Source organism: Pinus tabuliformis, chromosome 9 (genome assembly GCF_031772625.1).
Source record: "Pinus tabuliformis cultivar Carrire ecotype Pingquan chromosome 9, CPIR1, whole genome shotgun sequence".
Lineage (NCBI taxonomy): Eukaryota > Viridiplantae > Streptophyta > Pinopsida > Pinales > Pinaceae > Pinus > Pinus tabuliformis.
The window spans coordinates 1,882,741,348-1,882,756,541 of NC_142307.1; the positions used below are offsets into that span (position 1 = coordinate 1,882,741,348).

The following is a 15,194-nucleotide window of genomic DNA, read 5'->3' on the forward strand; positions in this document are numbered from 1 at the left end:
CTTTGTTCCTATAGGGATCTCCCAATATATACGCGACGGTACGTGGGAGCACAAGTCCGTATTAGTGCCACCGACTCTCAGGAGGAATCACCCACCTTCGTAGAGATCGACAGTCACTATGTTTAACGACGCCGGAACACGTCTCTACCTAGACCTCTATGTGTTTGCGTTATGTTACAAAGCATTGTTATGTAAATTGAATTTATTTTAATGTTGATCTTGCTTAGCAGTTTGCCTTTAAGGATCACCACGAGATGTATGTAACAAATTCCTGAATGCAGTCTAAGATGAGAAGAAAACTTTTCAATCTTTCAACTTTGAAAATCTTAACTACTGAGGAGAAGAAAGGCAAATCTTTTCACACAGATCATAGAGCACACACTAATGCAAAATTTCCTAAATCAGCATGTAAACAGTCAAATGCAAAATGCACAATGCATGTATTTTCTTTTCCCTTTCTTAATGTTGATGTATTACAAAAAGAAAGTTGTTATATAACTTTGATTTCGATTTAAAGCGAAAAAAAACAAGCTTGTCCAAAATCAAAAGACACCTTAAGATTTATTTGTTTAATCACTGGAAATACATGAAATCAAACCATAATGACGAAAGTAAAAAGGCTAATCAGCTATGGACAGCAAACAAGCTAACTCTTTAGACCAGCAAAATGCCTAACACAGGTTCAGATCTAGGAGGCCAAAGCAAGACTAGTTTACTTTCGTTATGGGAAATTGTAAATGACGTAAGAAATACAAAAGAACAAGTACAATTTCGCTATATAACAGAGGCGGAATGATGGCAAGTAAGATTGGTTTCAGAACAGGTACAAGACTGGTAACTGGCAGCCAAATCTATAGTGAAAACAGGCAAGAAAAAGGGAGGAAACCCCAACTGCCCTAGGCAAAATTGGGCCAACGCAGGTGCTGCACAGCCAGTCTGGCTCTCAGCACAGGTAGCCCCTTCGGGACCTGCATTGCAAAGCAGGTAGCCTGTGTACTACCTGCTTTGGAAAACGAAAGTTGCGTTTTCTCAGTTTCCGGGTCACAATTTTCTCAAAAATGCACAGTTTTTGCTCAAATCAGAAGCAATCAGTCAAGCACACACAAAGGGATGATTAGGAGGATGAAAAGCTATCACTAAGAGCTTACAAGGATCCTTGTAGATCAGCTCTTCAAATCATGAACATGCTTAGAAATGAGCCAGAGTAGCTGCCCTCGACTTCGCTTTTGATATAGTCAAAAGCTTTCCGATTTGGTACTCTTTTGTTCAGGAAATGAATAGCAAAATACTACAAACAATCAAACAGATACGATCCCCAGTGGAGTCGCCAGTTTGTTGTAGGGAAAAGTATCCGATTCGGATGACCCTATCCCACTCTAAGGGTGATAGTACCTCAGCAACAACTGTAAAGAAAACTACTTAAGGTTTACTTCTTTATGAAAGCAAGAGAGAATGAAGAAATGCACTAACCATTGCCTTGCGCTTAATGTCGAATCCAAACTCTTCTCTTTGCTTGCTTGCTCCCAGCTCCTTGCTCTTTTACTGGCCCAACTACAATGAGATCCTATAAAATAACAAAGAAGGAAACTACAAGAAGCATGCAATCATAACTGATTCAAGGATTAGCATAAATCAAATATACAATTATCACAACACATCATTGAAACAAATGTATATAGAAGAACCTCAATAGATTTTATTAATAGAAGAAGTAAAGTTCTGAGAGTGTTACAACCATTGAAGGCCCCAATCCAGCAACACCTCCCAGCAGAAAGAATTTCTCCTCTTCACCTCCTTCAAGCAATCACCCAATAGTTCTATAGTGAAACCAACAGCATATCATTACTTTGCACAAAATTCCAGCCTCCTGAGCTCATAGGAGAGAGCTCAATATATAGATGAATTGAGAAAGGATGAGTCATCTTGCAACTGATGTGTAGCTGCCTTGTGTCCTCTCTCTCTTCAGTTGATCTTCAGTTCTTGAGTCCACTTGGAGAACCTTGCTTCCACTTGGAGAAACAGAGCCTCTGACTCATCACAAGGCGAAATCCCTGATCCAAGTGTCATTTTTGGAAGATTCCAGAGCAATGACTCAGTGTGCCACTTGTCCCATATCGCTCAGCACAGGTGGCCTTTGTTCTACCTGCTTTGCAACGCAGGTACACCATGGAGGAGTTGAGTTTCAGCGCAGAAGCCTAGTGGAGCACCTGCTTTGATTTCAGGATTGCTTGTTTTTGAGTGTTTTCAGGTGGAGAACTGATCTGAGAGCTGTTGGTTTGCTGACCTTGTTCCTCTAGGGGTAGGAACATCATGTTTAGGGACTTTGGATCCCTTGGATTATTGACAATTCATGCCTGATGCTGCAAGGCACAAAATTGTCTATAACACCAATGCATACCACGGAGTGTTATGGAGTGCTAGGGAAACATAAGGGAGCACTAGTTTCAAATGCATGGAAATGAATGACTAAGAGTGTGTGACATGCCAAGGTATGCCAATGCATGTCAGGGTGTGCCAATTCATGTCAGGGAGTGCGACATAAACATAAAGAAAAACTAGTTCAAAATGCATGGAAATGAATGAATAAGAGTGTATGATGGGGAGTGTCAATGAATTCCAAGTGTGCTCAAGAGGGTGTGACAAAGTTATATGCTAGGTAGTTCCAAGGCATGCAAGAGTGCCATGACATGTCAAGGAGTGGTACGGTATGATAGGGAGTGCTAAAGCATGCCATGGCATGTAGGGAATGCCAACATGTGCCACATAGTGCCAAGGGATTGTTAGACATGCCAGGTGCTATGCCATGTCAAGATGTAAACTATGTTGCTTAGTTGTTTTATGGCCATGGTTAGATGTGAGCCTTGACTTGGTAACCTCTTAAGTGAGATGAGCTAAGATTGGGCATGAGTAGCTTAATATGAGTTATAGGCCATTCTTAGGTGAATAAGGGATAGTATAGTTGTAGTAACTGTAACTTGGTCAAGATGTTGTAGTCGAGGTAGGACTTGGTTGGTTCCCAAGTCTTAAAACCAATAAGGGTAGTTATGAGGGCATGATAGCTAAGGAGTGTCAGGGCATGCCAAGGAATGAAAAGGCATGATAACACATGCCATACAATGTCAATGCATGTCGAGGAGTGTTGGTGAGTGTGAGGGCATCACAAGGGAGAACTAGGTCAAATTGCATGGAAACAAACGAATAAGAGTGTCTTCTAAGTGTCCCAAGGACGAAGTGTATTAAGATAATTTCATAATAGGACTTGCAATAGGTAAGCCTACGATTATGATAAGGGGATGGAAAAATAAATTTTAGACAAAGGAAGACTTTTGTCTAGGGACAACACTATTTTTTCAAGGACTTGGTTGGGTTCCAAAGTCACAAAAAAAGTAAGGCTACCAATGAGGGCATGACAACTAGGGAGTGCCAAGGTGTTTAAGGAATGCCAGGAAGTGATAACACATGCAAGAAAGTTCCAAGGCATATTAGTCATTCAAAGACATGCCAAGTGTTAAGGCATACCAAGAGGTGTGAGGTGCTAGGGTGTGGCACCAACGAATGCTAGGGAGTGCGAGGGAAGCAAAAGGGTGGACTAGTTTCAATTGCATGTAAATGAATCAATAAGAGTGTGTGATAGGGAGTGTTAGGAAGTTTTGGGTGTGCTAAGGATGCATTGACAAGGTATGTTAGGTAATGTCAGGGAAACACAAGGAAGGACTAGTTTCAATTGCATGGAAATGAATGAATAATAGTGTATGATAGTGAGTGTTAGAAAGTTCTGGGTGTGCTAAGTAGGCATCTCTGGACAAATTTTGGGAGGGTTTGGAGAAGATTTTGTGTTTTGGTGCATAGTGATCACATGCTTTGCTTCTTCCTCAGGGCTCTAAATGATGTAAAATCAGCATTTTTGGAAAGCTTATGATCCCATATCAAACCCCATTTCCCCACTTTCCTGATTTGGGGCTCAGGTTTTGAGAAATTTGTAAAAATAGGCCAAAAATCACCTTTTTGGCCCTCTCTTTCCATTTCATTGCGCACCTGGAGACACCTTGGGAGAATGGCCATATCTCAGCCAAAAATTGGTCATTTTGAGTGAAACAATACTCTAAAGACATCTACAATCTCCCAGATTTCTAGAAAAGGCTTCTGATCTAGATTTTGACTTCAAAAAGGAACTCAAAAATGGCATCCAACAGCTCGCTGTACACTTGGAAATTTCTGAGATTTTTGTAAAATTTTCACTGTGTAGTTTTTTGTAATTCCTAGTTTGACTCTGGTAAAAGTCAAAATGGTGAAGTAGATGAATGTGAGGGATAAAATTAAATGTAAATAATGGGTGGTTAGTATTTATAAGTTGTTTTGATGTAAATTTGACCTCATTTATGAGAGAGTTTGGAGTCAAAGTTAATTGTAGAAGTCGTTTTTAACTTCCCTAGACATTAGGGTTTGGTTAGAACACCTCATAGAATAGTTCCTAGAGTCATTGATTCAACCCCTAAGAGTGGGAAGATGTTGGTTTTGTCTTTATGTATCAGTTTCTCAGTGGTAGAACGGGTTGGATTTCAAAGGAGAGAAATATTGTAGATTGTACTTAGACATTTTCTGGAAATCAAAGGACACAATTTGCAACGATTATCTAGGAATTCATGTGCATTAAGTTTGTGATGTTATTTTTTCTCTTTTATAGCTTTATATGAAAGATATTAATCTTCTCTTTCCATTCATCAATTATTCAATGGTTTTCCTTACACTTTATAAACAAAATTCTTTGCATAAAGCTCTATCTTGGTGGAAAAATCATTATGTGTTACTTTATTTCTTGCTTAATGAATTCATGTTTCATGATCATTAATACCTTTCTCTTCTTATAAACACTACACTGCACTGAAAAATCCTAAGATCCATCACAAAAGTAATGCTACCTTTCTCCTTTTTGTATTTTTTGTTGTAACCCTTTGATCCTCTGACCTAGCTACCTGGTTTTTCTCCCTTATCCAGCAACAAAACCCTAAATTTTCCAAAACCCACTTGAACCTAGCTATCTAGCCTAAAATCCTTTACATTCCAGTCATCTCTTTGTTGTGATTTCATAGAGAGAGCCCTCTCTGGTTTGGTAGGACTAGCTACCAAACTAAAAGCTTGGTCTATGATTACCTCCGTCGATCTCCTCATCAGCCTAGGACATTGTGGAGGATAACAGAGGGCATGAAAACTAGGGAGTGCCAAGGTGTTCTAGTGAATGTAATGTTCCCAAGTCATGGAAAAATGTAATGCTAGTTGTAAGGTCATGACTACCAAGGTGTGTTAGGGAATTCTAGGGCATGCTAACATGTGCCAGATAGTACGAAGACATGTCAAACAAGATAAGACGTGCCAAGTGTGAAGGCATGCCAAGATGTACAAGGGTGTGACAATGCATGCCAAGGACTGTCAAGGGAACAAAAGGGAGGAACAGGTTAAAATACAAGTAAATGAGCACATAATAGGGTTAATAAGTCATCAATTTACCTTTTCCATGAGGGTCATGCTAGGAAAACCAACACTAGGTGCCAATAGGTGCCAAGTTCCAAGTGTCAATGCATTCTAAGTGCCAAATCTTCCTCTGTTTCTTGTCATCTACTTTCCAATAATTGATCTCAAATAAATTTAATATTAAACCATGCCATATCATACCAAGTCATCTCAACAAATGCCAAACATGATAATACTTACCAAGTGCCAACACGTGCCAAGTGCCAATGTGCGTCAGGGAGTGTGATGCATGCTATGAAGTGGAAGAGCATATTGAAGAGCACTAAGGTGTGCTAGAGAGTGCTAATGCATGCTGAGGAGCATTAGGGGAGCATTAGGGAGTACTAGGACAACACAAGGGAGCACTAGGTCAAAATGCATGGAAGTGAATGAATATGAGGGTGCATAGGGGAGTGTTAATGAGTGCTAGCTGTCATGCCAAGGAGGGAGTGACAAGGTATGCTAAACACAGGTAAGGCACACCATGTAATATCAAGTAATGTCAAGAAGTGATAGAGTGTGCTAGGTATTTTTTGGGTGTGCTAGCATGTGCCAAATAGTGCCAAGGCAATCCAAGTGCTAAGACATGCCAGGATGTGCATGGTGCCATAGTATGCCAATATGCGTCAAGAAGTTTCAAGGCAACAAAAGGAATAAACAAGCTAAAATGCAAGGAAATGAACACATAAGAGGGTTAATAAGTTGGGACTTTATATTTTTCAAAAGGGGCATGCTAGGCACACTTATATTATGTTCCAGTACATGCCAAGTGCCAATGTGTGCCAAGTTCTAATGTTTTTCAATGCAATATTTTGCCAAGGTGTTCCAGGGCATGCGAACACATGATAGGGGAGTGCTATGCTATTCTAGGGAATGCCAACATGTTCTTGGGCATCCTACTCATGGCTAGATGTTCTAGGTACAAAGATGTTCCAATACATGCGAGGTGCAAAGGAATGTTAGTGTATTGTTCCAAAGCATGTTAAGGTGTGCCATGAGTGTTGAGGAGTGCTAGGTCTCTCTCATTAATAGAATTGATAGAGCTTGATTATATATTAAATAATATAGTTCCTACACACACTAGTGGAACTTTATTTAAAGGAAATTTGCTAGATAATAAACCTAATAGAGATGAATCATGTGTTGACTCATAGGAAAACTATATTCTTATGACTTGAGGGAAATGATACACAATAATTAATTCTTAACAAATTGGCTGACTATTATAACCACTATTACCTTGGACACATAATAAAAAAGACTCCACAACAATGGTCTTAAATCGTTATCTTTTGACAAAAAATATAGTAACAAGTACATAGTGTTTATGGGAAAACTAGTGTCTTTTCGATTGACTAGCCCTCTAGGTTTGGCAGCTAACCTAGAAACAACAGTTTAAAGAAATTCATGATTTCTTCTACATATAATAGATAAGAGAAAGACAAAGGAACCAGCTTGGATCTTCTGCTTAACTCCTTGCTTGATCTCTCTCCCCATTGACAGAGCTTGCAACTCCTCTCCGTACTTATCTCGCTTGGAGAGTACCTATAGGAACACAATAACAAAGAACCATCAAAACATCTTGATCTATTATATCATAATCATTACAGAATCAGAAATATATTGAACATACAATGGCATTCACAAATAATAACATTCACAATTGCATAGTTTTATGGAAGAAAACTCGAAGAACTTTATTAAATAGAAGGGAGAATTACAACCCACTTGTCTGATCCAACATCATCCTCCCAGCATGAATCCCTCTTCACCTCATGAAATAGCAAGATCACACCAACAATACAATGCTCTTTCTCAAATACAAATTATCATAACTTCCCTGCAAATCACAACATTCCAGCCTCCAGATCTCTCAGATGACGGATCCATTTATAGATATGTGCAAGGGTGTGAGTCATCTCTGGGGCTTGATTAGTGTCATTCCACTTGTTACATTTGGTTCCACAAGAGGGGAGATAACTGAAGTTTAGATCTCTTACTCATCCTTGGGCGAATTCAGAGAGGCAAGTGTCAGAAGGGAAGTCTCTAGAAGATTCTATGAGCATCCACTAGGCAAACTGTCCCAGACATTTGTCCATCCTCACTCATCACACCCTACAGAAGGCCTCATCAGTATGCATCACACCTAGCTAGTGTAGAAGTTAGTATGCATCGCACCCTGACAATGGAGTAATCAGTATGGTCCAGGTTAGGCCAATTCTGGATGGTTTTTTAGGTGGAACTTTTGGGGAATGATGTAATTAGTTGACCATGATATTTTTAGGGTATGAAACAACACTTTTAGGGGTCGAAGAGCCCTAGTTTATTGACATATAAGATTTGGGTTGAAGTGCCCAAATATGTCTATAACAGTTTCCCCCTAAAGCATGAAGTCATAAATCTTGATGTCTGGTGAAATGCTTTAACATGAGGATCCAAGGTTTCGAACTAGAAAGTGACCTATATAAGATACAATATAATACATCATCAAAATATAATTTTTCATCATCTAGCTAAGGCGGGCATTCCCATGCTCAGGTTTATAAATTCATTTCATGTACATAGAACAAATAATCGTCTGCAATTGCAGACTAGTGATTCTTCAAATGTAGAGTCATCATCCCTGGCTTGGATGACCATCTGTGTAGCTTCTATGTACATTTGATGTCTTTATATCCCTGAATATATCGCAGCCTGGATGGATGAAACTAGATCTGGGGTCTTCAATATCGTTCAATCTTCACTCGATGTACAAGTCAATCCATGTGAAGAGATGTTCTGGAGTCGAACATGGAAAGACATCACCTGATTACCAGCCAATAATGTAAGCTATTAATAGACACGAGAGGAATCACTGATAATGATAATGACCCTCAAGGTACTATAATACAATTCATGTGGTGTGAATATATGATCCGATGTCGAACACCATGCAAAATCTTTCGGTCGAAGGCCATTGATGCCAACCTGTCAACAGAAGTGAGAAACTTGCCATTGAGGCATGCAAGCTTCAAAGTACTGAAAGGGTTGTTTCTAAGTCAACTTCTTGGATAATGAGCTGATGTTGACAAGAAGTGACTCGTCGTAGGAGGGCCTTGATGTATCCCACATCTACGACACAAAATGAAGCAAATGATTTTCTAGAGGTGAAAACGATCTGTCGACACAAGGTTCAGGAATGGCGGTCATGAAAAATGGAGGTTGAAGGTATTACAGTGGATGAGGCATTAACTGGATGGTGAATTCTCAACTGAATGACTTCTCTTGAACATATCAGCGACACTGAGATGGATTGGTAGCGTTAACCCCAAAAATGGATGGTGTGAAAGACCAATGGTGAAGTGACCGGTGAACGAAATAACCCAACCCGACTCAATCATGGTGATGGAGTGAAAGTGTCATGTTCAAGAGCGACCTGCTACCATAAAGTTTTCAAGTTTTCTTCCCTTTTGCCCTAGTCATTTCTGATCAGTACCTATTTATTTTTGTCAAGCTTGAGGAGGATAACATATGCTTGTTCTATAAGTTGCCCTTCGGGTAAACCTGTCGTTATGTTTTAATGAGTCTAGTGATAGTTAAAGTTATTGCAGAACAAATTGAGCTCTAAGAGGACCGGCAAACTGGAGATACAAGAGGAAATACCTCCTGTGAGAGAATTGTTGGAGAGGTTTAGTATTACCAGGCTTTTCACAGCACCGGTAAAACATGGCAGGGTTCCAGACAGTCTATTTGAATGTAGCTTCAATGAGACTATAGGAAATCCCCATTCTGGTATCATTCCTTGTAAATTGTTGCCAGAAAGATCAAGGTCGACCAAATTTGGGAGTTTTGCGATGGAAGGTGGGATTTCACAAACAAGAATATTGTTCTGGAGATAAAATGCTACAGGTTTACCACCAATCTAGTCGGGTATTACGCCCTCCAAACTGACACCAGCCATGTCCCAGAAGGTAAGGTTGAACAATTTTGAGTACGAAGGCGGTATTTTCCCCGTGAATTTATTCAGTGAAAGAGACAAGAATGTATGCTTTGTCACCTTACCAATCCATCCTGGTATATTGCCACCTAAATTTCATTTTTTGCCTAAGAATCCTCGAGTTCAAACGGAAACGAGTATCATAGTCTCATCAGATGCCCACAACACAACAAGAGACAAATTTCAAAATGGAAAAACTAAACCCCTTATACGCGGTGACGGTGGTCCATGTATCAAACCAATCAATGGTGAAAAATAGTTCAATTGATCGGATGGAGGAGAGAAGAAGAGTAGACAATGCTTGGGCTGACTATTTTAAAAAATAAATGCCTATCAACGTAATTACATTTTTCATTAGCAGAGTTTGAACCTAATTTTTTTGTTCTATCTTTTTGAGGTTTTTTAGTTATATTTGTTTAAAATTTCATAAAATTTGTTGGACACATAAATGTTTACCTGTAAACTTTATAAAATTTGAATATGTAAAAAAAACATTAGCCTTGAATTTATTTATATATTTAAACCGATTTTAAATAATAGGAAAATAAATTAGAATATCCTAAAAAAATAGCCTTATTTATATATTTAAACATATTTTAAATAACATGAAAATACAATATAATAAAAAAATGTTTAACCAAATTCAAATAAAAAACTACAAAACTTAAAATAATTGAATGACACTAAAGATATTAATTTCTAAACATTCTATTCAATTATATCATAATAGTATTTAAAGAAATATACTTCTTAGAAGCTCTGGGCATCTTTATTAAGTCACAATGAAACATGAAAAAAACTTAAGTTTCAATGAATTTGAAGATCTAGACCCTGCATAGACCAAATTTATTTTATTTTTTCTTGCAAAGTTGGAGAAGAACAAAATCTATAAAAGCGGGAATGGAAGCAGGGTTCCCTTCCCCATAAAAAAAGTAGACCAATGTATTAGGGGTGGTGGATACGATGTGAATTCACAAGAATTTGATTTGCATGCAATTGAAAAAATATTTTGGCACATACATAGTATCAATGATGATGGTTGTGAATATCATTTGAAGTTTGATTGATTTACTTCAACCCAATTATTCAGATTTATGAAGGGAAAAGTGTGTGAAATAATTATGCATTGGAAATCATACTCAGAAATAAAACATGCACATCACTGTTAAGGTTGGAAAATTTGTGAGTAGAATTTGTTATTCAAGACTATAAAGTTTGTTAGGGTGTTCTCAATTATTATACTAAGCTTTAGGATGCTCAAATTCACCCAGAAAAGAAGCAATCATGGATTGGGTCACCCTAGTGTGTATTAAACCCTCTGAAAATAAATTCACATGTGAAAAACTCAATGGGGAGTCATGGAACTTAGCATAGAAATGTTGGTCATGAATTGATATTTGTTAGGAAAGCATCATAAGCAATGGGAAAGGTTATCACCAAGGCATTGTAGAATAATGAAAGGATTTATATTAAAGTTATGTTATCCAGTTACTAGGCATGAAAATTTATGGAGACCCTTAGCCTAATGGAAAAAGGTGTTCTCTATTGCTTTTGTAATTGTGAAAGAGAGTTGCATTCAACTATATTTAATTTTCAATGTTGACAATTTTCTCCTTAGGTATCATGGCTTAGCTATTGGGTTTCCACCTATAAAAAGGAAGGTGTAGCTGATCCCATGATTAGGCGGAAAAGGAGCCTTCTTAGATTGGTTTCTAGTAGTAGATAATTTTATATAAATACTTCCATTTTTAAATTTACAATGTGATTTTTAATTGATTGCATTGAAATTTTTCTCCTGGTTGTGTATATATCTTTCTACCTATTGAATTATGAAACGGGTTGTTCATGTACATGGTGCAATACATTAGTGGTTCTTTTATGAAGGAAATTCTTCCACAAGATATGACAAGGAATCCTCATGCCTAATTTTGGATGCCAAAAACCAATGGAAATATGCCAAGTCACCACCCCTTGGGGTTTTAGCCCACCAACTAGGGTCATCAACTTCAAATTCAATTTTCTCTCAAACCAGTAGGAACTACATGGCATGCTACATACCATTGAAAAAATTTTGAAGGAGAATCAAATAACATGGATTTCCAAACCAAAATCAAATATTTTCCACTTCAAAACCCCTTGATAAAGTTAGGATATGTCCTAAGTCCATGGAACCCAAACCCTAGGACCTGGGTTTTAACCATCCACAAGTGGAGCTTCCAACTTGATGTAATAAATACAATTATAAGAAGTGTTCATTATCAATTTTACATCAATGATTGGTGTTTTATTCAAAGTCAAACCCCATGGTTAACATCAATGACACAACATCCAACAATGCCCCGCTTTAACATTGATTGCAACACACATACTCCTTATGCAATTACAACTCTCCTTGATTTCATGCTTCTGTCTCCTTCTCAGTATTTCTCTCCCCCTTTGACATCAATGGCAAAGGGTGACTCCCCATGAAGTGTTGCCTACTTCTTGTGAACCTTTAACCTGTATGTGTTCCCCCTGAAGAGAAACCTTCTTCCAATAATCTATCAATAGCGATCATTGTGGACGTGTAATCCTTTAAATATTCTTCTCCTCCTAAACCTACTATGTAAATGACATTTCTGAGTTGAAGCTACTATTCTTCCCATAATGCTTCATATCTGTCAACTGTAGACCTATCAATAGATAGATCTTCAAGAATGTGCCACATAATGCCGCATGGAATCCCCCTCTTCAAAATTCATGGAATCAATATGTTTAGGTCTTCAAAATAGTGTATCACCCAATTCTTTAGCTAAAGCTTCTCGACTCATGTCATCATCTAATGTTCTTGTTGATTCATCATGACCTTTTTCCATTATGAAAGCTGAAAGCATGAATGCTGAGATATTCTTATCTGCTTGATCTTCTTGTACCTATTTTCTTCTCCAAACCTTCTTATACCTTATATTGTGGTTGTCCATCATGAAGGATTCCATCTTCTACCTAAAATCTTGAGCTATGTGCCCATCATCATGGAATTTGTAGCATTCAATGTTTGTCCTAGCTGACATGTCCTTTCTACTAACAAAATCATCGTGGAAGTTGTCTCATGATCCTACAAACTTGCTTCTAAGGTTTTGCGGATGATAATTGTACTAGTCAAAAGCTTTATAATCCCTAGCCATATGTCCATAGTTAGTACATAAAAGGAAATAATCATTAAATGATTAAACGTACCTGGATGATTCATTCTTCTTAGGAGGAGATAGTATTTGAAGATTGTACCTATCAATAACTTCACAGTCCATAGCCATATGTCCATAGTTAGTACATGAAAAGCAATAACCATTAAATGAATGTACCTGGATGATATTCTATACTCATTCTTCTTCATAGGTGGAGTCACAGTGTTTTGTTATCCTTTGTCCTTGATTGCTTTTGTATTGTTCTTTGAAGCTTCAATCTTCTTTGGTCCTTCACTTTGAACAATCTTCTCCTTAGCCTGACTTTACAAAGTTTTAGAGCTTGTGCCTTCGTCACATGGAGCCTTACCTTCTCTTTCTATGTTCATCTTCAACTGAGCCAATTCTTGATCTTTTCTATCAAAATCCTGCAAGTGTTCCTTTTACCAATCCTTGAACTTGCTAATTTCATTAAGAGTTGCGTCAAGTTCTTATTGTTCTTTAGCAAGCTCTTCTTGAAACTGGTATTTTAATATTTCTCTTCTTTCTACTTCTCCTATTTGTATCTTTAGAAGCGTGACCTTTTTTGCTTCTATGTTGATAACTTGTATATGTTCCTTTGTACACCTATTTATTTATGCAACAACTGTATCCAATTCCATTTTCTTTTGATCAACTTCATATACATACCTTTTACTGGATTCTTTTTGTTGGCTTATCATCTCTTTCTCTTCATTTTCTACTTCCTACACCTCTAGTTCCAATAGAACAACTTCTTCCTTAAGTGTACGATTTTCCTTCTGTGTGTTCTTTCATTCTTTACTTTCTTCAAATTCTCTTCTAAGTGACTCTCCAACCTTTCTAGCTTCTTCCAACTGTACTCTAATTCCTCTAATGATTTTATCGGATTGTTCATTCTTCTTATTGAGTCTTTCGGAACATCCTTTCACTATCTTTAGTTCTTGTTCCAGAAATTTGACATGTATCTTTTCATTCTGAAGTTCCTTTATAACTCTAACAGTTTCATTTTGAAATTCAATTTCACTCATTTCTTCATCTTCTTCTTCAAGAGAATCCTTCTTGTTGTCTGTAATAATAGAATATGAAACTTTATCCATAACTAGAACTTCCTTTGAATCCTTTGAATGCTTGGCAACATTCCTTTTTTATTTTCCGATCTTTATATTTTGATATCTACCTTCCGGCTACTAAGATGCTACTAAAGGAACCTACTATGGTACCAATTTTTGGAAAATAGTAAAGGGTGGGGGGGGGGGGGAATCAATATTTCTAAGCAATTAGCACTTTATTAATATTTTTCCAATAATTAGTTAATCTTTAGCAATATTATTATTATTCAGTATCAAATAAAAAAAACTAGTAAACAACACTAGACAACAATGTAGAAAAATAGAGACAGTAGAAATTGAAGGAGGCTCCTTCTTTGTAATTGTATTCTTGTCGTAAAAATAAATAATTACATCAAATTTTTAACTCCAATTGAAGGAGGCTCCATCACCTTGGTTAAAAGGCACCAACCTAAAGGACATACCAACACCCTGGATTATAGGCACCAACCTGAAGAATGCACCAACACCTTGTGTTTTATCAACACCCACTGAAAGGACGCACCAAAACCCTACTACAAGCTCCAAAATGCCCTAGCACCACCCTACCGCCCTTAAGTGTTCTTAGGCACCAACATGAAGGTGACTCCAACCACCTTCCTTGCACCACCCTACCACCCTAAAGAGCCGACAAACCACATTTCACAATTTTTATACTAGATTCCCCTATGCTCTGAATCAATATAAGAATCTTATAAATAAGACATTGTTTCTTTTTATACCCTATCAAATCCTAGTAGTTATTGATTAATGATCACTACATTTCACTAACTATCAAGCCCTAACTATCAATGCTACCAAATCAACTAACAATTGCACAAACTAACCACTTCTCATCTCTTAACAATCTACAACCACTCAGCATTTCACATCATTGCATGTCACTACTCACATAGGCCACTGCACATCACTACTGAACCATTGTACCGCACATGAACATATGAGTTTTCATGAGCTCACAAAGCTGGCTACCAATAGAATGTGCCCTAATGGAGACCACAAGTCTACTTGAGTCAAAGCTTGTTAGGAGTCGAGACAAAACACAGGGAAGTGTTCCAAAATATCCAACTAGATGACACAACCATGAGTTAAATCATCCACATGCTAAAAAGTAGGTCTACAACCTAGCCTTAACAAATGGTTGAAGTGTTTTATACAAAGAGAATTCTCAAGAAGTTAAGGAAGATTAAAACATAACTTACTCAACCCTTTGCTCCTCTTGTTATGGAGACTCGCACAAAAAATCATACCAAAAGAAGATATAAAACAAAAGTACCCTTACTTCAATGCATTTTCCAAAATCTCCTTTGAATTACTTGTCTTGCCTCAGTAGGTCAAAGTATTTTGCCTAAGATAGGTTGAAAATAACTAAGAGAATGTGTGATAAGTTGTTTTAGAAATGATGTCAAAGGTAAGGTAAAG

General features: G+C 37.5%; 1 pseudogene; it reads right to left on the reverse strand.

Moving 5' to 3' along the window:
* Positions 1–707: 707 nt before the first annotated feature.
* On the reverse strand, positions 708–13,763 carry LOC149156439 (uncharacterized; annotated as a pseudogene).
* Between the last annotated feature and the right edge of the window lie 1,431 nt (positions 13,764–15,194).